Genomic DNA, 21,491 nt, shown 5'->3' on the forward strand with positions numbered 1-21,491 from the left:
TAGTTGAGAAGCACTTTTGTTTCATGTCAACACAAAGTTTGAAGGACACGTATGATGTATAAAATGATGGACATATTTCTTGAGGAATGTTCTCCGCATATGTCTTAATTTAAAAGGCTTCTCATGTCTATTTTTTCTTTTGAGACTGGGGAATATCCCAAGTATTGGTTTAAATCCAGAACAAAAGGCCCCACTGGTGATTCTCAGCTCCAATTACCGCATGAGTTTAACACTTTCTCAGAGTTTTGTTTTTTTTTTAACGAACTCTTTAGGGCTTTCTCAAGCTTTCATGTTGCAAATAGTCATTATTAAATTTCTTCTCTTCCAGTTTAAATCCCATCAATTTCCTTTTCTTGCCCAATTGCAAAAGCTAGGAATTCTAACACTAAAATAAATAATAGTAGTGGGAATAAAAGTCCTTTTCTTCTGTATAATCTTAGAATTTTTTTTTCATTTTTACCTGTTGACTATGATGCCAGACGTGAATTTTCTATTCAGTTGTCTTTCAGTTCGGGTCACTCCTGGAGGTGCTCAGGACTCACTCCTGAGCGGGCCATGCGAGGTGCCATGGACTGAATCTGGGTCAGCTTCGTGGTCAGTACTGCATCTCCTCGGTCCTAGAAATGAGTTTTTAACATACAGCCTTTATGTGCCAATGTATATTCCTTCTATCCTCATGCCATTCAAATTTTTAAATCATAAATTAATATAAAATCTTCTCAAAATATTTTTCAGAACATATTAATATGATCATTATTTTTATCTTAAAATTTGATGGTTTAGCATATCATTTGTTTAGAACTTATGCAATCTTTCCCATATCCCCGGATTAAATCCTCTTGTTTTTATTGCTGAATTCAGTTCTCTAAATCGCTATGATTTTGTTAATGATAACTGTATCGATATTCATCTGAGATATTAGTGTGTAGTATTCTTTTTCTCTTTGGATCTCTGAAGTAGTGCTCAGGAAGCATAAGAGACCCACCAAAGATCATTGGCCAACCCAGTTGACAAGTCACTGCACGAACTGAGTGATGTGCAGCCTACAGCATTCAGGGGCCACAGGGCTACATCAAGTAATGCTCTGGTGTCCATGCAGTACCCAAACCTGGGTCAAGTGCCATCAGTCATGTACCCTAACTGTTATCTCCTGGCCTAAAGTGCTATTGTGTGCGAATATGTGTGTGTGTGTGTGTGTGTGTGTGTGTGTGTGTGTGATATGTCTAGGTAATGTTGGTCTTATTAAAACTTCTTTGAAAGTATTGAATTTTCAAGAAGAGTTTGAGAAGAATTGGCAACAGAACCTGTTTAAAACTTTGGTTGAGGGGGTAGAGTGATGGTACAGCAAGTAGAGCCAATCTGTGTTCAATCCCTGACACCCTATATGGTCCCCCGAGACATTCTGGGAGTAATCAGTGAGTGAATAGGCAGGAGAAGGCCCTGATCTCGTCGATCCAATAATTATTCAATAGTATGGAATTTAGTCTCCAAATATTTGAGCTTTCTTCAGCTTTATTTTTATGGCTAATTGCTACCTTAATAGCAAAGATATGAGAAGATTCTTGATATTTCAATTTTTGTGACTTTATTGACACTTGATTTGTGTCCCATCGCGTGATCTTTCTTGAAGATATGCTACTTGTGCACAGAAAAGAGGAGTAAGTTCCCAGAGTTAGCGTTCCCTGAAGTCTAGTTTCTCCAACTTCTCGTTTAAAGCTGTTGCTTCGGCATATATCTGTCTCATTAACATGTCAAACAGTAGGACCTGGGTGCTAAGTATTCTACTACTATCATACTCGTGTCTCTTTAATAATCTTCAGGTAATAGTTGCTTTATATGATTTTATAATCTTCATACAAAAAAGTAAGAGTTTAATTCCCTTGATGTGGTGATAAATATTTCATAAAATAGTTTTTGCACTGTATCATTACATTTTTTTAGCTTGAAACGCATTTTGTCTCATGCGAGCATGGTCATCCATGTCTTTCATTTGGGTCTGGAGCGGGAAGGCGGGACTGGTGGAACGCCCACAGTGCTTTCCACTACCCCCGGCCTGTGATCAGGTGTTACTTCCTGCAGTGCTCAGGAGATCATCTGATGCTTGGGATTAAACTCGGGCCTTCCACATGCAAAGCACACACTGGGCAGTTGCTTATTTAAACCACTCGCCTACGTGGCTGCTCTGAAGCGTCCTTTGACCGTCTGTTTATCACTGATGATCCAGTGGGTCTCCTGTGGAGAGCAGAAGATTAGGTTTCACTTCCTGAGCCATCTGGCCCTTGTGTGCATTTTGACTGTCGGTTTCAGGCCGTTGGCATTAAACTGATATAAAGGAATTGCTTCCCAGTACAGGGAATAGCAGAGCAGTCAGGGAGCGTAAGACTTGGGCTGAGTCCTGGTACTACTTCGTCCCCTGAGCACCCCCGGCTGGCCTCTGTGCTCCCCAGGAGCACAGGGCTGAGAAGCACTGCACACTTTGGTCCTGGTATTGAGCTGCCAGCACTGCTGACCATTCCTGCACGGCCCCAGCCTGTATGAGCATGCCTTGGGGACACCCACTCCCAGATTAACTGCCGTTTTCCCCAAGGTTTGCCTTTGTTTCTTTGGCTTTGGCTTCTTTCACCTTCTCTTACTGTGAAATCTGTTCGCATGGTGGTCAGGTTTGATTTCTTCTTTCTTCATGCCGTGTTTGACTTGCGATTCCATGAAGTCCAAATCTAGCATTCTCAGGTTCTATCCCCTTTAGATTTAAAACCAGTATGTCTTCAACCCCTTAAGCAACTTCATTCTACTGCTTCTTTCCCTCAGCACATATTTTGAGTGGGCATGGGGGATTTCCAAGCAACTTAGGGCTATGGAGCCATGCTGGACATTCAGTTTTTAGCCCCGTGTTAAGTGTTGTTCCTCAGTCTCACTGGTGTGGTAGCCCTAGTCCTCAGGGGACCACTCTGTGTTTAAGCGGACCGTGGTTTGAACCTGGGGCCCCAACCATGCAAGGCATGTCCTCAGGCCCTTTGATCTACCTCTCTGGCCCCCAGTTTATGTATTTTACGTATTTAGTTCTGAGTGGAGCTTCTCTGTCTTTTATAGAAAACCATTTGGAAGTTCTTGCAGAACCAGTTTAGTGGTGATAATTCTTTTAATAGTTGTTTTTCTGGGAAAAAAAAAGTTTTATTACTCCTTTGAATCTGAGATAATCTAGATAGATATAGTGTTCTTGCTTAGAGGTCTTTTTCACTTGGCACTTTGGATATATCATGTCATTTCCCTCTGGGATATAGAGTTTCCATTGATTAATCTGTGGTGATTCTTATGTGGCTTCCTCCTGTGCGACTCTTTGCTTTACTCTTGATGATTTTAAGAGTCTGTATCTTTTTCTCTTGACATTTTAATTACAACGTGTCTGTGTGCATCTGTTTGGGTTTATTTGGGGGGAACATTTTGAGATTCTGAGATCTGCTTATCTTGCTTCCTTCGTCAGTTTGGGGAAATTCTTGGCTATTATTTTCAGTCAACTCTTCATCCCCTCTCTTCCCTCTTTTCTGAAAACCCTAAATTACAAATGCAGCTCCTTTTTATGCTCTCTTGTAAATAGCTTATTCTTAATCATTGAACATTTTTTTCTTTTAATGTTCTATTTTGATGGATTTTTTTTTTTTACTTTATCCTTCAATCATCAACTTTGGTCATCCTCTTCTTTTCAGTTTAGTAAAGCCCTTTTGCCTCTCCCATAAATCTCTTATTTTTCTTGATTAAACATTTCTTTTTTTATATATTCTATTTTGATGGCTTTATTTTACCTTATCCTGAGCTCACTGATTCAGTCTTCAACTTCAGTCATCTTCTTCTTCAATTTTGAAGTATTTTGTTTGGTAAATTTCAATAATTTCTCTCTCACCCTTTTTCTGCCCTGGTTAAAATGATCTTCTGTTGATTTCCTCATTTCAGTGAGCAGCTAGAGACTTCCCTCAGGAGCTCTGATGGGTTAGGGCTCTTCCCATGCCTCTGTCTTCATCCGTTAGGCCCGTGCACTCCTCCATTCATTCACTGCCACTGCTACGCCACAGCCAGGCCCTGTGTGGTGCCTGTCCTCAGGGCTGTGGCTGCTTCGGGGAGTTTGTACCTTCAGGTTGCCAGAAACACAGAGGCACAGTTTAGGTAAAGGCCCATTAATCACCAGCTAGGCCCGCTTAAACACAGACCTGTACCTCGAGTGCTCTCGCCTCCAGCCCCAGCGTCTAGCTTGTCGTGCGGTGAGACTAGGGACCTGGGTCTCTGGCACGGTCCCGCTGGAATTAATAGTTTACTCTAATATACTACTTTATATTATCCAGCTAACACCGTGTAATACTTTTCTTTTTTTTTCTTTTTTTTTTTTTTTTTACTTTTTAGGTCACACCTGGCGATGCTCAGGGGTTACTCCTGGCTCTGCACTCAGGAATCACTCCTGGCGGTGCTCAGGGGACCATATGGGATGCTGAGGATTGAAACCCAGGTTGGTCGCGTGCAAGGCAAACGCCCTACTTGCTGTGCTATCACTCCAGTCCCTCACCGTGTAATAATTTTCATAAAGAGCATAAATGCTAGGCCAGATATATGCTCAGATGGCCAAATGCTTTGCATACAGGAAGTTCATGCTTATGCCCCGGCACTCGTGGTCCCCCAAGCACCAACAGTCATGACCAGCCAAGAGCAGATGCAAGAGCAGTCCCAGGGCACCGTGCGTGTGGCCCCAAAACTAAAACAAGAACACGTGCATCTGTAAATATATGAGTGTACGTAACAATGAAGATGGAGAACTTTTAATCACATCTGTAATTGAAATCAGTAAAAATATAATCATGTAGTTTAGTTATCAAACAACATCTTGGTCCGAAGAAATAAATTACGTGTTTATTAAATGAATAAATCTTATCATAAACACAAATATTTCTGTTCTTGTTTTAGTTTGGGGCCACAGGAGAACAAATATGAAGAGAGAAGGATGGACAAAGGCAACATCACTTACTAACAAAAGACTTAGAAAAGGGAGGCCATGACCATTGGTTTCTCCAAGGTTTTCTTGAACAGAGGACACTACATGGGTAAGGGGCGGGGGAATTCAGGGTTTATGCAGGTATAATTTTCAAATAGAAGTATCAAGTCATTAATTTATTGAAGAATGCTAAGCTTTAATATGTTGTCTATATCTTGAATATGAGTAATGGTTTCATCCCATTCCCTTGTGACTTCCTAAATATCTTTCAGTAAGGCAGAAAACCGTGTATTTCAGAAAGCATCTGCTCTCATGGCAAAATAATAGATTTTTATAAATAGAAGTTTCTCTCATAAGAAATCTAGAGCTCAGTGCGTAAGTCAGCATGAAACCCCATGCAGTTTAACCCCTGGCACCTCTGTGCTAGGAAATATCCTTACGATTATGTCATACCATTGTGGACAAAGCTATGGACAGTAAAATGAGAAACCATGAAAACGGAATAACTTTTTTCCCTACTCTAACAGAATCACATTGTAAAACACCCACTGCACATTTCCTGCTTGGGGAGAGTGTTTTCCCACTTCACGCTGACACATCCGTTCGCTGCAGCAGTGCTTTACAGTCCTGAGACACACTCTGCCATTCGGCCTTTGAAGAGCAAATACCATGGCTTAGGAAAGACTTACATTCACTTTAGTCCACACATGCAAATATTTGAGCTCCACAGCTGTATCTCAGGAACTTTACCTGTCAGGAGGAATGCCAGGGAAGTGCATGAATGGAATTGGGAAAAAAAGCACAGAAGTCTGAAAACTGACTACAGATGCAGAGAAATGTCTCTGAAGTTCCTCCCGCCCCCTTCGGGGAAGGGCACGGCTCCTTTCATCTCTGGCAGTCACCGTCCGCACGATGTAGCCCCAGCCTTGAGTCTGTCCCTTCTGAACTATCTTAGAGACCCTTTCTCCCTCACCAACTCACCCCCAGAAATCAAACTCCGTACGGAGAATCATCATTATCCTTCTGATCTAATCCCAGAAAGCTGATCCCAAAGGGATCTTTAGATCTTAATGGAAGTGATGACCAGATCGAAGAACAAAATACCGCTCCATCAGAAACTTCCTGCTCTTTCTGTGTCTTCAGTTTTCCTTTGCAAGACCATGCTGTTCAACAAAAGCTTTGGAGGACTGGAGCATGTCTGCGGGACAATGAGGCTGCTCGGGAGCTGAGAGGGCCAGGACTGTGGGGACCGGGGCTAGGAGGGACAAGAGACCTCATGCCAGTGTCAGTGCCTGGCTGACTGCATGACCCTAAAAAAAATACTTGTGGGGCCGGAGCGATAGCACAGCGGGTAGGGCGTTTGCCTTGCACGCGGCCGACCCGGGTTCGATCCCCGGCATCCCATATGGTCCCCCAAGCACCGCCAGGAGTAATTCCTGAGTGCAAAGCCAGGAGTAACCCCTGAGCAGCGCTGGGTGTGACCCAAAAAGCAAAAAATAAATAAGTTAATTAATTAATTAATTAATTAAAAAATACTTGTTTAGAATGAGCAAGCAACTGTGACAGCACAGCATCCCCAGGGTCCCCTTGGGATAGAACAGTGCTGAAGAAATGCACAAGACGCCCCTTCTGGTGCAGTTGAAACCGTTCTAAGGACTGTGTTGGAAATTGCAAAAAAAAATGACATTTCCATATTGACCCAACAGTGTTCCAAGCCCCTCCCTGACCCCGTGTCAGATACATACTAACTAGGTTCATGAATAAACCAGTTAATAAAGGCACATTTATTAACTTAGAAGATAATTACCAATATTTTTTGTGACGACTCACATACAATGAAGACTTTCAGTTCATAAGACTGCTGGTTACCCAGAATTTAAGACTCTGAATACAAGTAAATAAGAACCACATTCTACAAAATGGTTCAAAACTCTTGCTTAACTGATTCTACTTCACAGAAATAAACATGTCATCGTATGGCTGTGCCTGATGGCTTTTATTTTATGTTCGCCTTACCAGAGACTGGATTCTTGACCAACAAATCAACAGTTAGGAAATAGTGATCCATAGTCTTGTGGTTTTTAAAGAAAGGAAGAATTATACACAATTTCCATTTCATAGTTCCTCCAAACTGAATGTGAATTTTCCAATGTCCCTCCTGGTGCAGAGTAGAAGAGGTATTGTAACTGCATGGGCATTTCAGTCGCCAACAGATTCTGCCAGCAGTGATGACAGAGAACATTATATACTACCCTCACTACTTTAAGAATAAAGTATCAGTATTCCTTTGAATAATAACCCATAGTAACATATTCCATAGACAGACTACACATTGAAATATAAATATTCAATAAAATGAGACAAATTTAGCTCATTGGTTGATTACAAAACTCTGTTAAGGTAACAACAGAGTATATTGTGTTTTGAGGATTTTTTTTTAATCGAAGAAGGTAAAATGACTTATCTGCTTTTCCTATATTTTTGTTACTGAGTGCAAGCAACAAAAATCACTGGATAAATAAATGTACTATGATGAAACTTTCTGCTTTCAGCAAGAAAAAACATCATATTCAAAGTGCTTAAAATAGAACTTGAAGAAAGAGAGTGGGAGTGAAAAATGAGCATTTCACTGCCAATGATCCGGTGATAATTGGAAGATCGTTTGGTTTTGGGGCACACCCCCCACTGTGTTCAGGATTTGCTTCTGGCACCACACTCGGGGCTCAGTCCTGGCAGGGCTGGAGGACCATGCGGGGTGTCGGGGACCCAACCGGTGTTGGTGGACATAAGCAGACCCTTACCTCTGCACCATCACGCCGGCCCCTGGAAAAGTGCTCAATTCCCTAGTATTTGAAGTGTCACTCTGTTGGAAAGGGCAAAGCTTGAAAAAAAAATTTTTTAAATACAATGGGAAAGGCAGCTTTACAATATTCATACTTAGGTGTTGTGATGTGCAATCCTGTCAGCAGCCAAGTCTCAGGCCTGAGGCCCCAAATCCCAGCCCACCGCCAGCTTCCCTCCCGGTCTCCCAGGCCCCCACACCCTCGCTCACCTCTTAGCAACCTCATTGCCCACCACAACTTCCCTCCAAGTCCCCCAGCCCCCCCTCCGCTCACCCCTTAACAACCTCATTGCTTTTGTCTAATGATTATACTTTGGCTCAGAGTTCTGTCTCGTGTGGTTTTGATGTATGTCGCAACCTCACGTCTCTACCCCAAAGCTTCTGTAACCCCTGACCTATGCCCTCCGTCCTCCCCCCAGGCCCACGGCTTCTATTTATTGTCAATCTTATTTTACTCACTCCAGGTCTGAGGTTCTGTCCACATTTGATAATTTTCATCCTCTCCTTACTCTACATTACACAGGTGAGAACATCCTGAATTTTCCTTCTCCTGACGATATTGCTAAGCATGACACCCTCCCCGGCCATCAAAGCTGCAAGGAACTAAGCGGTTTGATGCTTCTCCACAGTTGCATATCCCATTGTCTATAAACACAATGGTTTATTTTTTGTTTTGTTTTGGGACCACACCAGCCTTGCACAGGGAATCAATCCTCGTGGGGCCAGGGGACCATATGGGATGCTGAGGATCAAACCCTGGTCCTAGCCCACTAGTCGTCTGTGTAAAATTGACTCTGCACACATTCTCACTTACTTTTAACAAATTAAGGTTTAATGAAAGGTGTTTTAATGTTTAATGTAATTTTTTCATTCTGCATGCATTGCATTTATATAGTCTATTTAAAAATTTTAGTAGTGACTCATTTCTTTAAAATTAACAATAAATTGGTGATTTAAAAAGAAATTTTTTATAGACTTCATATAAATTAAATTGTAGCATAAGCGTACTCATTAATTACTATGGACTATAGTAACAATATGGGAAGTAACACAATAAATAATGTGACCTCTCAACCAAATCAACAGTAAGAAAGGAAGTAAAACATATCCAGAACTGAGATATCAGTGTCCTCAAAATAATTTGCACAATAGCATTTTGCAAAATAGTACTAGGTTTCTCCCTGATGATTAGTGATGAAGAACATTTTTTCATGTGCCTTTTGGCCATTCATATTTCTTCTTTGGGAAAGTTTTTGTTCATTTATTCGCCCCATTTTCTGATGGGGTTGAGTGTTTTCTTCTTGTAGAGTTCAACCAGTGCTTTATATACCCTTGATATCAACCCCTTATCGGAAGGGTATTGGGTGAATATCCTTTCCCATTCTGTAGATTGTCTTTGTATTCTGGTCACTGTATCTTTTGCGGTGCAGAAGCTTCTTAGTTTAACATAGTCCCATTTGTTTATCTCTGCTTCCATTTGGTCAATCAGAAAAAAAAATTAGTTCTAGGGTTCTTTACTTGGCATTTCTTTGAAGTAAAGTAATTAAGATATTTTTCTTTACATTTTGAAATTGGAAAAAAATTAATGAATTAATATAAGATTTTTCTTTTACTTTTTAAAGTGGAAAAACTCAATGGATTAATAGTATTGCAAATACATGCGTAATTAGGACTATGTTAATATAAAATTGTATGATTGTTTAAAATAATTTGCTGGAGAAAGTTATATAAAAATAAGTGTATTTACTTAAAGTTGAATTATATTGTAATAACTATGATAATGGGTCACAGGGCTGTATAAATAGAGTACTGATTATCCAAAAAGGTACAGTGACAAATTAATCAAACATTATTTTTTTTATTTTTTTATTTTTATTTATTTATCTAATTTTATTTATTTATTATTATTATTATTTTTAATTTAAATTTTATTGAATCACCATGTGGAGGGTTACAAAGTTCTCAGGATTATGTCAGTTATACAGTACTCAAACACCCTTCCCTTCACCCGTGCCCATATTCCATCACCAACCACCCCATTATACCTCCCGCCCCCTCCCGCCCCCCCAGTCCCCGCCCTTGTAAGTGATAAGTTTCACTTCGTTTACGCTTTATCTTGGTTACCGTCCATGTTAACACATAACTCACTATTGTTGCTAGGGTTTCCCCCCAAAAAGAAAAGACAGTCCCACTGTCAAGGAAGCATTTGATGGCTCTCCATTGCTGAGAATGTAGAGATATTAAGTCCCGCTGTTTGTTACATAACTTTTCTATTTTTTTCCCCCCTCGTCCCGCGCCACCGAGATCACGCCTGTTTAGTAATCACCACGCTGCCTGACAAAGGGAAAACAAACCAAAAGAGATGGTTATTTCTCTTCATCAGCTGGCGTGGGGCTCTGGCTTAGTTGATAGTCTGGTAGAATGTCTGCAAGCAGTTTCTGGAACCAAAAGTAATACGCTGGTATCGGCCCCGGCTCAAGATTTCACCAGCGTCCCGCTGTTCCAAGTACATAATAATTTATTCCCTTGTGTCCCATTCCCACGCCACCAGGTCCGTGTCAGCTTAATGGACATCATACTATGGTTAACGCCATGCCGCGTTTCTTCCCAAGAAAGAAGGATATTTCTTCTCAGCCGGCGTGGGGATATGGCTTAGTTCAGTCTATAGAGATGGCTACCACTTTGGTGGCCTTCAATATTTCAGCAAAAGACTTACTATTCTTGTTAGGATTTCCCACCAAAGTCCGACCCATTAAAAGGGAACCATTTCATATTGGTGATGATTAAATGACAATAGGTTACGCGGCCATGGCAGCAGCCTCGCGGCTTTGAATTTCTGTATAAAGTCCAGGGAAAGTACAGCCAGAAATTACACGTCACTACAAACTTTAACCCTATTATGGTCCCCCCAAAGTCCAACCCATTACAAAGGAACCATTTCATATTGCTGATGATTAGATGACATTAGGCTGCCGCGGCCGCGCAGTTTTGGGTTTCTATATAAAGTCCAGGGAAAATTCTGCCTAAAATTCTATTGCTACAATCTTTTACCCTTTAACAAAAAACTTAGTACTATTGTTTGGAGTTTCCCCCCACGTTAAGCTCTGCCAAAAAGGAACATTTACACATTGCTGACAATCAAGAGATTGATTTTGGATTTCTATATGAAGTCCAAGGAAAATTCTTTTGGTAATTGCATCACTCGCTGGCAGCGCCTGGGCCAGAAGCTCCCAGCACACAGTTTGGAGGCATTTTGGGGGCGCCGCTCGTGTCCAAAGTGGTTCAGTTGCCTCCGGGGTCGATCTCGCGCGGGGCCACAAAGGAGCGTCCCCACATGGCTCTGTGCTTAAATGTCGGCCGGCACAGGGCGGATCCGGAAGTCCCGCCCATCGGCTATCCCGGGCTTCCTGTAGAGTCTAAAAACCGGCTATAGCCTCTCTGCGTTCAAAAAGAAAGAGTTGAGAGAGAAAAGAGCATACCCTGCCGGCAGCGCCTGGGCCAGAAGCCCCCAGCACACAGTTTGGAGGCATTTTGGGGGCGCCGCTAGTGTCCAAAGTGGTCCAGTTGCCCCCGGGGTCGATCTCGCGCGGAGCCGCAAAGCAATCAAACATTAATTTGATATTTAAAATTACATAACATTTTTAGAATTCAAAAGAATAAACATACAAATCTCTTTTCAGATATTCAGAAAGAATAGGTACTATTTTCCTAATAATCTGATGGCATACAAAAGGATAATGATATGCAAGAAAACAATTCATTGTCAAACTTTAAGCTGATTATTATCAATCACTTGTATCACTTATAGTCCCATTGATCTTCGATTTGCTCGAGCGGGCGCCAGTAACATCTCCATTTGTCCCTGTTGCGTGCTAGTGCAGCCCAATGATATCTGCTCACTCCAAGAACAGGAAGAGCCTCAAATCGTTCATTCCGGGATTTGACAAAGAAGTCTTACCATCTAGTTGGTGGGCAGCCACGAGGTCTTCTGACGTCCCGTTGAATCCAGTCAGTAACAGCTCTAGTCCAGTGGTTGTCTCTGAATCGCATTACATGACTGGCCCATCTGATTTTTGATGCCTTGGCAAACGAGACAGTGTCCCTGATTTTTGACCATCGACGGAGGTAAACTTAAAAAGATTATTATCAATAAATTGAAAAAATCTCCTAGGTTGGCCACCTCAGGTTACAGCAGGAGCACTGGAGCTATGTTACTTAAATCTCTAGGAATATTGACTTTCTGTACGTAGAAAATTAAAACTGTGAAACTGATAGTGTTCCTCAAATAATTATTAGGTAATGACACGCAAATTGTCATTTTTACAACCTAAGTATCTTAGGCTTTGCATTTTCCCCTTTGCGTGATCGTGGTTGGAAAGGCCTGTTACAGTAAGAAGTCTGGAGACACTTAGACCGGATCTTTGGTCATCCCTGGAACCGTCTCACTTCCTACAGGCAGATCGTGGGAAGGGAAGAGATGGCGTGGGGAATCGGGGAAGCGCAGAGTTGGTTGCCAAGCATTGCTCCTTCTCCAGAACCTCTTACACTCCACACCCTGGGTGACCTCGGGGCCCTCACCGGGTGGCAGCCTCTGCAGCTCACGTGGAGAGTCTGCCCTGACACTGCTGCCATCTCAGAATACGCTAGGGCGCTGGCAACCCCCCAGCTTCCCTCAGTCTGCACGTGCACACACAGACACACAGACACAGACACACACACAGACACACACACACACACACACCTCTCAAAACCTCAGTCTCTGTCCACCCACACGCACCTCAGGGCCTGTAACTATGTCCATGTCTCCACAGCAGAGTCAATCGAGGGGCGTCATTTATGTCACTTCTTCAGCAAAGACTGCCGCACGTTCCTTGGCTGGCATCACTGAGGCAGGCCTGGAATTGAAAAGCATGCACTGACTACTCCTGTCTGTTCCAGGGTGGCCCTGAGCAGGACGCACTGCAAAGTGGATAGAGCCAAATGGGAAAGCGGTGTTTTTTTCACGTTTTTTTTTTTTTAACAAAACAAATTCAAACACAGTTTCAGGTGGAGGATGGGGGCAGATTCTGACTTAAAGCACAACTTTGTGTCCCAACAGGCGAGCTCAACACAAGACTGTGAAGTCAGAGACCACTTCATGGCCGAGGGGACAGAGCCGAGGTTAGGACACTGAGGGCTGTTAGCAGGCGGCCGTGTCAGGTTCCACGCTTAGGGTCGGAGAGAGAGTTGGGAAGGAAGGTTCTTCTTGTTCATCACGTCTGCGTGTGGTCAGACATGCATGTGGTCCTCACCACCAGTTCCACTCGGATGGGTTACTCCTGAGCACCGATCCAGGAGAAGCCCCTGAGCACTGTTGTTCACTGCTGTGCTCATCTGTCAGCATCTGAAGCACTGGTCACTCGGCCTTAATTTTGCATTATGGCAGCCCGGGGAGGGATTTTTTTCCCTCTCCACCCCATTTTTCTGAGCGAAAATGGCGGCAGCGGCAGCAGCCACACGGTGAGAGCCACCCTCTAAGACCCCTCCACCAGGAGGTAGGACTTTCTTTAGTGACGTAGCCTGTAGGTGGTCCTGGGAGGGGAGGTGTTCCCGGCGCGCCTTCCGCCCAGAGATGAACCGAGAGCCGCGGCACGAGAAGCAGAGCCTCCGCGCCTACTGACTGTGATCCTGAGGTCTCCTAACCCATTTTGGCACCAGAGCGGATTCTTGCAGCCATCCATTTTGACTGTGAACTGAGATAAAATATTAGAAACCCAAAACCACGCGGCCGCAAAAAAAAGTCTTCACTCTTACCAATGAAGAGAAATTATTAGATGATGCCTATTCGGCAGGCCTGATTGTTGGGGAAAATTTCCAATCAATAATAGTGAGTTCTGTATGGAAATATGAAATGTACTCAATATATATAGAGAATAATGGGAATATCATTAGCTACTTAGATGGGGGGTGGGGTGGGAGGGGGGTGTATTGGGGTTCTTGGTGGTGGAACGGGTGCACTGGTGAAGGGATGGTGGTTTAATCAGTATTTGACTGTGACTTAAACCTGAAAGCTTTGTATTTTTTTCTTGTTTTCACGGTGGTTCAATAAAATATTTCTTTAAAAAAAATTAAAAAAAATAAAAAAGAGAGAATTAAGAGTAAAAAAAAAAATTTTGCATTATGGGTTCGATACAGTCCTTTTCACTAGATGTTTCTAGAGCAGAAATGACAGTTCTTTAGCATGGGATTAATAAACTGCTATTTGATTCAATTGGTGGCAAAAATAAAGAACCCCTGACCCAAGTGAATAAGTAAGCAGAGCTGAAAGAGAAGTTCAGCGAGGGAGATAGAGTTCAAGGTAGTAAACCCCGTGCAGGTTGGAAAACTAGGGGCTGGAGCGATAGCACAGCTCCCCTGGGTTCAATCCCCACAAACCCATCTGGTCCCCAGAGCCCAGCTAGGAGTGAACCAGCACAGGGCCAGGAGACAAACATGGGCACAGTTGGGTCTGGCCCAGAACAAGAACAGAAAAAAAGTCTACTTTCGCTTGACTACATACACGTTGCATGGTATCACGTGAGCATATTCTCTGCCTCTCAAGAAGAACTGCTGTTATTGTTAAAGTTAATTTATTTTCCAAATTAATTAAAAATTATTTTACAAATATTCAACTGTCCTGAAAACTTTAAAAAAAATTATGTTTTACTAGTATTTGAATGGGGCTGGAGCGATAGCACAGAGGTTGGGCGTTCGCTTTTCACGCAGCTGACCCGTGTTTGATTCCTCCGCCCCTCTCGGAGAGCCCGGCAAGCTACCGAGAGTATCGAGTATCGAGCCCACACGGCAGAGCCTGGCAAGCTACCCGTGCATATTGGATATGCCAAAAACAGTAACAATAAGTCTCTCAATGAGAGACGTTACTGGTGCCCACTCGAACAAATCAATGAGCAACGGGATGACAGTGACAGTGACAGTATTTGAATACTAAGTTAGTAGACTTACATATGTGTGTGTATCATATAACTTGTTTATATTTTCCTGTTACATGAATCTGAATGAGTCTTTGTATAAAATTGTTTTTAGAGGCTTCGTCTTTTCTGTGATGTACCTTAAGACTTACCACCTATGGATCAGAGAGGCAGTGCGAGGACTGTGGCCAACCTCAGCTGAATCCCCAACACTACACTGGCCCTGAGCTCTGCCGTGTGGCCCCGGAGGGCCCCGGGCACAGTTAGTGTGGCCTGCGCACTCCCAGCTTGGCGGGACGCAGCCTCTGAGTTTCCCACCAGGTTGGTTGGAATCCCTGAAAACTCCCTAGCGGGCTTCCTAGGGACCGTTCAGGAGGCCTCAATGTCCCACCCCTAGAAAACTAAATTATTCACTAACAAACAAGCCCCTTTCTATGAACACTATTAAATATCACTTGAGCAATCCAAGTGTTGAGAGAAACTGCCATTTATCACCTCAGTAGGAGTAGAAGAGTAAAAAATATTGAAGTAGCCAATGTATTGCCTGACATAATTTTAAAAGATGAAGAATTTTTGATGTAAGATCATCTAAAGAGAGTGATAAAACCATTCAAATTCCATAAATAGCATAAAGATTTCACAGTTAATAATTTAATGGAAATATTCACCTCTATAATATAGAATTCAGAGAAAAACAGTGAACCTTCTTGTGAATTAGCTCTATTGCCTGAGGCCCCACAAGCTATGAAATAAAAATTAAATAAATAAAATTAAATAAATTGGTAAGATTGCTTGAGCAATCTGGCTGTCCCTTAAACAAGTTTGCCTTATATAAAACCATTCAGAAAGAAAAAACTTCGAAATTTATGTAAGTATTCGCTCTATGGCTAATGCAGTAGTAGTCTAATAAACAGCTAGAAGATTGATGGTTAAATCCAATTATAGAGTCTCAAGGCTTCCCTTCAGCCTCCTTCTCGTGTGCAGAGATCTGCACACACACACACACACACACACACACACACACGTACACACACAGCTAATATGAATTCTCAGAACATCATACTTTTATTTTTTTTAAACAATTAAAATGTAAAAGTATTTCTCCTGCCTCTCTTGTTTCTTTAAAAGTCTGATGTAGATTGTAAATATACAGTTGGCACTATTTAGTCTAGGCTGGCAGAGAATGCCCATGAGAGTTAGAGGCACTTCCTGCAAACCTAAGAGAGAAAGAATCATAGATAAAATATGACTTGATCCAAACCCTTTTCCATAACATACGCTAATACCAAACAAAAACTGCTTTTAAAAGTATAAGAAAAAAATGACTGGCTAACTTAATTTGTCTGCCTTGAAGTGATAAACAATATGATAGTTGTACTTCTGAATCCATATAATAAGTAGGTGACATAAGAGAAACGCCTGGCCCAGCTAAAGTTGATCAGAAAACATGTCTTTGTAGTGTCTTCTTGGAACCAAACAATTGTCTTCCCAAGAAACAGTTCTCTCACCCACCACCTCACGCAACCACAGTCCTAGCTCAGAGGAACGGACCTAGTTAAGAATGGGCCCAGTGGCCAAGTTTGATCAATGAGACAATGAGAGAAAAATTTCTAGGGGCGGGTGTGAGAAATTTCTGGAAATGGGAGTTTCTTTAAGAGGGAAAGGCCACCCTTTCCCTCCCTCTGGAAATTATGACTAGATATGACAACTGAAAGATGTTTCCATGATTACTAAAATAGAGCAAAGATAAAAAGAATTTGCATGTTGACATCTGTTTTTCTATGTACCTTACCTCTAGCATTCTTATTCTCTGAGAATTGAATCAAAGTTCCTCTGAACTTGAAGTCAAGGCACATTTTAGGGGAGGGGGAGCACGCCCAGAGGTTTGTGCACAGGGGTCGCTCCTGGTGGGGCTCGGATGAGTGTCTGGGGTGTGGGAAAGTACAGCCTTACCAGCCGCACCATCACTCAGACAGGCCCAGTGACCAGTGACACTTCAACGACTCAGACAGAAATGAACTTGAACACAGGCGGCTTCACTTAACAGCAACCGAGGAAAATCTCAGGCTAGGACTTAACGTCCTCCGGGTGAGATGCAACAATATTCATGAATGTTTAAGGAAGTAATGTTTCGATCATCTGTTAGCCACTGGGCGGTAAGAAGCAGTATAAACTAAGTCACTGTGGCCTGCTGCTCGGGCAGGCTGGAGAGGGCGTTGGGAAAGCGGAGAATGTGGAGGGAAGGTGCCCGTGGTGGGACTGGGGTTGGGACCCTAAATGCCTGAAACGAAACGCAGGCACAACTCTGTAAACCACAGTGCTTCAATAAAGTGGGGAAAAGTCATACATAACAAAATATGAAGAAAAAATGTTAAGTTGTTGACTTTGACTTGTTTCCTCACTCTGAACATGTCCTGGGCAGTCGGTACTTTGTCGCTTGTGTTGGTGTTTTGTTCCCTTTGATTGTTGAGCTGGGGCCACAGCACAAATGGACCAGGCTTGGCTCAACTTCGCTCAGCTTCAAACCATAGAAACTGCTCAATCATGCGATTTGATCCATATTATGTTTTTAAGAAACTCTGCTGGAAGAATAGATCCATTTCACATGATCAGCCATAATACATAAGTAGCCCAGTTCTCTGCATTATTGCCAATATTTGAAGTCATTATTTTAATTTTTTACAAGGCTGATACATATGTTAAATGATGTATCTCATTTGGGGTTTGATTTACACCCCCAGCTGGCTAGTAAAGTGGAGTTGTTTTTGATGATTTTACTTACCATTTACAAACTCTGCTGATCTTCCATTCATGTTTTGTCAAAAGAAGACAATCTTTTATTTTTTACCATCATTTCAATGTTACCTGTAGGATTATTTAGAAGGTTCTTATTAAATTTGTTTCTGTATAATTTTATTTTTTCTGAGTATTTAATCATGATAGCACAGCAGGTAAGGCGTTTGCCTTGCACGCAGCTGACCCAGGCTCAATTCCTCGGTGCCTCTCAGAGAGCTACCCAGAGTATCTCGCCCTCCTGTCAGAGCCTGGCAAGCTCCCCGTGGCGTATTCGATATGCCAAGAACAGTAACAAGTCTCACAATGGAGATGTTACTGGTACCCGCTCGAGCAAATCGATGAATAATGGGGCCACAGTGCTACAGTGCTAATCACACTAGGTGTTTGTTTAATTAAATACACATTTGCATAAATTAATAATTATGTGTTTTCCCACTTAACCTATTAGTTTGTGTGTGTTCACAAAGTGTGTTTGGGCACTCTCTGTATGTGTTCCATGGCCATGAGCCATCTCCCCACCATGGCCACCCTCGGTCACCAACAGCCGCAGGAAGGAGGGAACAGGGCCACCAGGCTGCTAGGTGATCACGCGCCCTTTCTTCCAATCTACTCTCCCTCCACCTCCTTCCAGTTCACGCACTGCCTGTATCCATCTCACCACGGCCCCTTGCAGTCTCCCCTGCCCCTCGTCTCCTAAGGTCCCTGGTGCTAGTCTCACTCTGCCCCCCTCCAGTCTCCCAGCCTTAGGAAGAGCCCATCCCCCAAGTCTGGGGGTAGCAGCTACACGTACGTCAGATAGCACGACCAACATATGTACAATCTTTCCTTCCAAGAGATGCACCCAAGGGCGAAATACCATCTAGGCTGTACTTCTCCTTTCCTTAGTTCATATCCATTTAAACAGTCATCTTAATGCTACTTAATAGTATCAGTCATTTTGTATGGACACAGTCAGAGATGTATTAAGCTTAAAGAGTGGCTCTCCTCGGGATATCTCACTATAGATCCCAGACTACAGTGCTCAGGCCAGATTAGTCCTTCCTAATCCTGTAGGGTCCTTGTCCAGTCACTTCTCTTAAGGTCATGACAGAGTTTGTCTATGACTATGCTCTTGAATTATTGTAAGTTTTGTGGCTCTTGGCCTGTCCCTTTTTGATGCAAGCGTAGCTTACAGCTTGCCCTAGGTCCATTCAGTCCCTTCGCCAGGACCCTTCTTCTGGGTGTTAGGAACTAAGGGCAAGTGAGGCTTAAGTTGGGTAAATATGATAGATACCCAGGAGTGAATATTATTCGGAGTCAATTGACTCCTGAGTTACAAAATCACAGCACTGTTTTCCTGTGTCCATACAGAAAGGACATTACTCTAGAGTAAACTATGCGAAGGACATAAAGGAAAGAGAAAGCAGTATTTCACTTACAAGTACAAAATGCAAAGATCTCTGAAGAATCTGACTTTCCAAGTCATAGGTTCTGATTAGAGGAAATGAGTGATTAACAAGACAGGAGAAGCAGAGCACAGAGGAGAAGTTAAAGATGAGTACCCAGGAAATGAGGGTGCTGTGGGACGTTGAGATGGGTGTTACTCAGCAAACCTGAGCTCCCTGAGGCGGAGGAGAAAGGACGCCCCAACGTTATCCTACAGTATGGAGGATGGAACCAGCACTGACTCCAGCTTACCTCAGGCTATAATATGTAATTCCTGTTGTGTGGTTCATCAATTATGGTTTTATTTTATATGATGCCAAGAATTTTTGGAACTGTGTTTATGAAGTATACCGATCTTTAGTTTTCCTTTGTTGTACTAGACTATTCTATGTCAGTAAGTTGGGAAGAATTTTTCTCTTAGGAAAATAATGAGGCCTTGATTAGCATTTTCCAGTAGTATTCTTCAGTAGTTTCCTAGAGAAAATCGTACTCAATTAGCATTAATCCTTCTGTAAATATTTGTGTAAATTCTTTATGGAAACCCTCTGTGCCTGGAGATTATCCTTAGGGGATGCCCTTAGTTACAAATTAGATTTTTTCATAGATAAAGGGCTAATTAAATTATCTATGTTGGGCCTGGGGTGTTAGTTCAGTGGTAAAGCAGATGCCCTGAATGGATGAGAAAAGCATCACAACTAATTAATGTATCAGATAGGTCAGAATGACTTGAAATAGTAAGGATAATTTGTCAAGAAATTTGTCAGTCTTAGCTTACCAAAGATGTGTCTAGACTCGCCATTTGGAGCCCCTTACTATTACTGGGAACATAATTTTTCTCTAATGTTTGTCAAAGTATAACCATTGTTTCTGAAAGTTCTCTGCATCCTTAGGTTGCCCTTCTCTGGTGCCTTGGTCAGAGACCAGAGGCTTTTCCTGGGCTCTGGGTCTGTGCCGATTCACACTGAGACAGTGCTGGATTCCTCAGCTTCGTGTCTGAGACAAGTCACCGTCACTGTCACTGTCATGCTGTTCATCGATTTGCTCGAGCGGGCACCAGTAACGTCTCTCAATGTGAGACTTATTGTTACTGTTTTTGGCATATCCAATACGCCATGGGTAGCTTGCCAGGCTCTGCCATGTGGGCAAGATACTCGGTAGTAGCTTGTAGGGCTCTCCGAGAGGGGCGGAGGAATCGAACACAGGTCGGCTGCATGAAAGGCAAACGCCCTATTGCTGTGCTATCACTCCAGCCCAAGGCAAGAAAAAAAAGAAACACAAGAATTCTATCGCCATTTCTTCTTGGGTTCTCTGTTCCCTAACATTCTGCCTCTTCTCTATCTTTAACAATATTCCGTTTGAGTTAGGTATACACTATGTTACTTCATTTAAACTTAGCAGGTTAAAAAAGGGAAACACATGTACTTATTACATCCTTCTGGAAAGAGAAATCCAAAGAAAGATAGCTTTGATTTTTATAATTCTTTAAATAAAAACAGTCTACAAGTACCTAATCATAGTAATTTTTAGAAAATTCTATATTTTTATAGTTTTTAAAAGAAACAACTTCTTATTTTATATTTCTTCTGTGTATGCAATGTTTACTATACAATTACATGATATGTAATTCATGTTAAATATGTACTATTTGATATGCATTATATGATAGAAAGTATTATGAATGGTCTAATACACTAATAAAACAATGTGTACAATTGATTATGTAATAATATACTCATATATTTTATTGTTAGAATTTTAGCATATTAATTCGAATATGTTGGCGATACTATAGTAAAATCTATCTTCCTGTATGTCTTATGCCATTCATTTATATTGTTTATAAATTATTTATTAGCTTCAAAATCATACATTGAGAAACAGATTTTATTTTTCTCCATTTAGTTTTAAGTGTCTGGGGTGGGATCAGGCCGCCCGGCCGTGCACTGAGCCTACGCCTGACTCTGCTCAGGAATGGCGCGAGACATCTCACGAGGTTCCATAGGAGGTCCTGGGGGACCCCCACGCCCGCCACCTGCCGGGCAAACACTTTACCTACTGCACTAGCTCCTTGGTCCCTAAGAAGCAAGTTTTAAATCCTTTGAGCCTTCAGATGAGAACAATGTGTCACAGAGCTTTAAAAGTTGTGTTAGCTTGGGATTCCTGCCATCACAACCAAGTACCACTGAAAAAGGACTTCAACGACAGACCTTAAATTTGTCATAGATTTCAAGGCTTTTCCATGTCTTGTCCTCGCCTCCTCTTAAGTGGGCACCAGTCACTTGGGCTAAGCTCTCCTAGTGACCTGATTTGCATTGATTACTCCTTCCACTCCCCTCCCCTCTCCCTGGCCGCCCCTGCTCTTCCCTTTTTCCGTTTTCTTGTTTGGGGGCCACACCCAGTGGTACTAAGGGGATCATGCAGAGCTGGGAACCAAACCCAGGAGCTCATACGTGCAAGAAACGTGTCCTGCCATGGGGCATGTCCCTGGCACTAGCTGAATGAAGAA

Source organism: Sorex araneus, chromosome 2 (genome assembly GCF_027595985.1).
Source record: "Sorex araneus isolate mSorAra2 chromosome 2, mSorAra2.pri, whole genome shotgun sequence".
Classification (NCBI taxonomy): domain Eukaryota; kingdom Metazoa; phylum Chordata; class Mammalia; order Eulipotyphla; family Soricidae; genus Sorex; species Sorex araneus.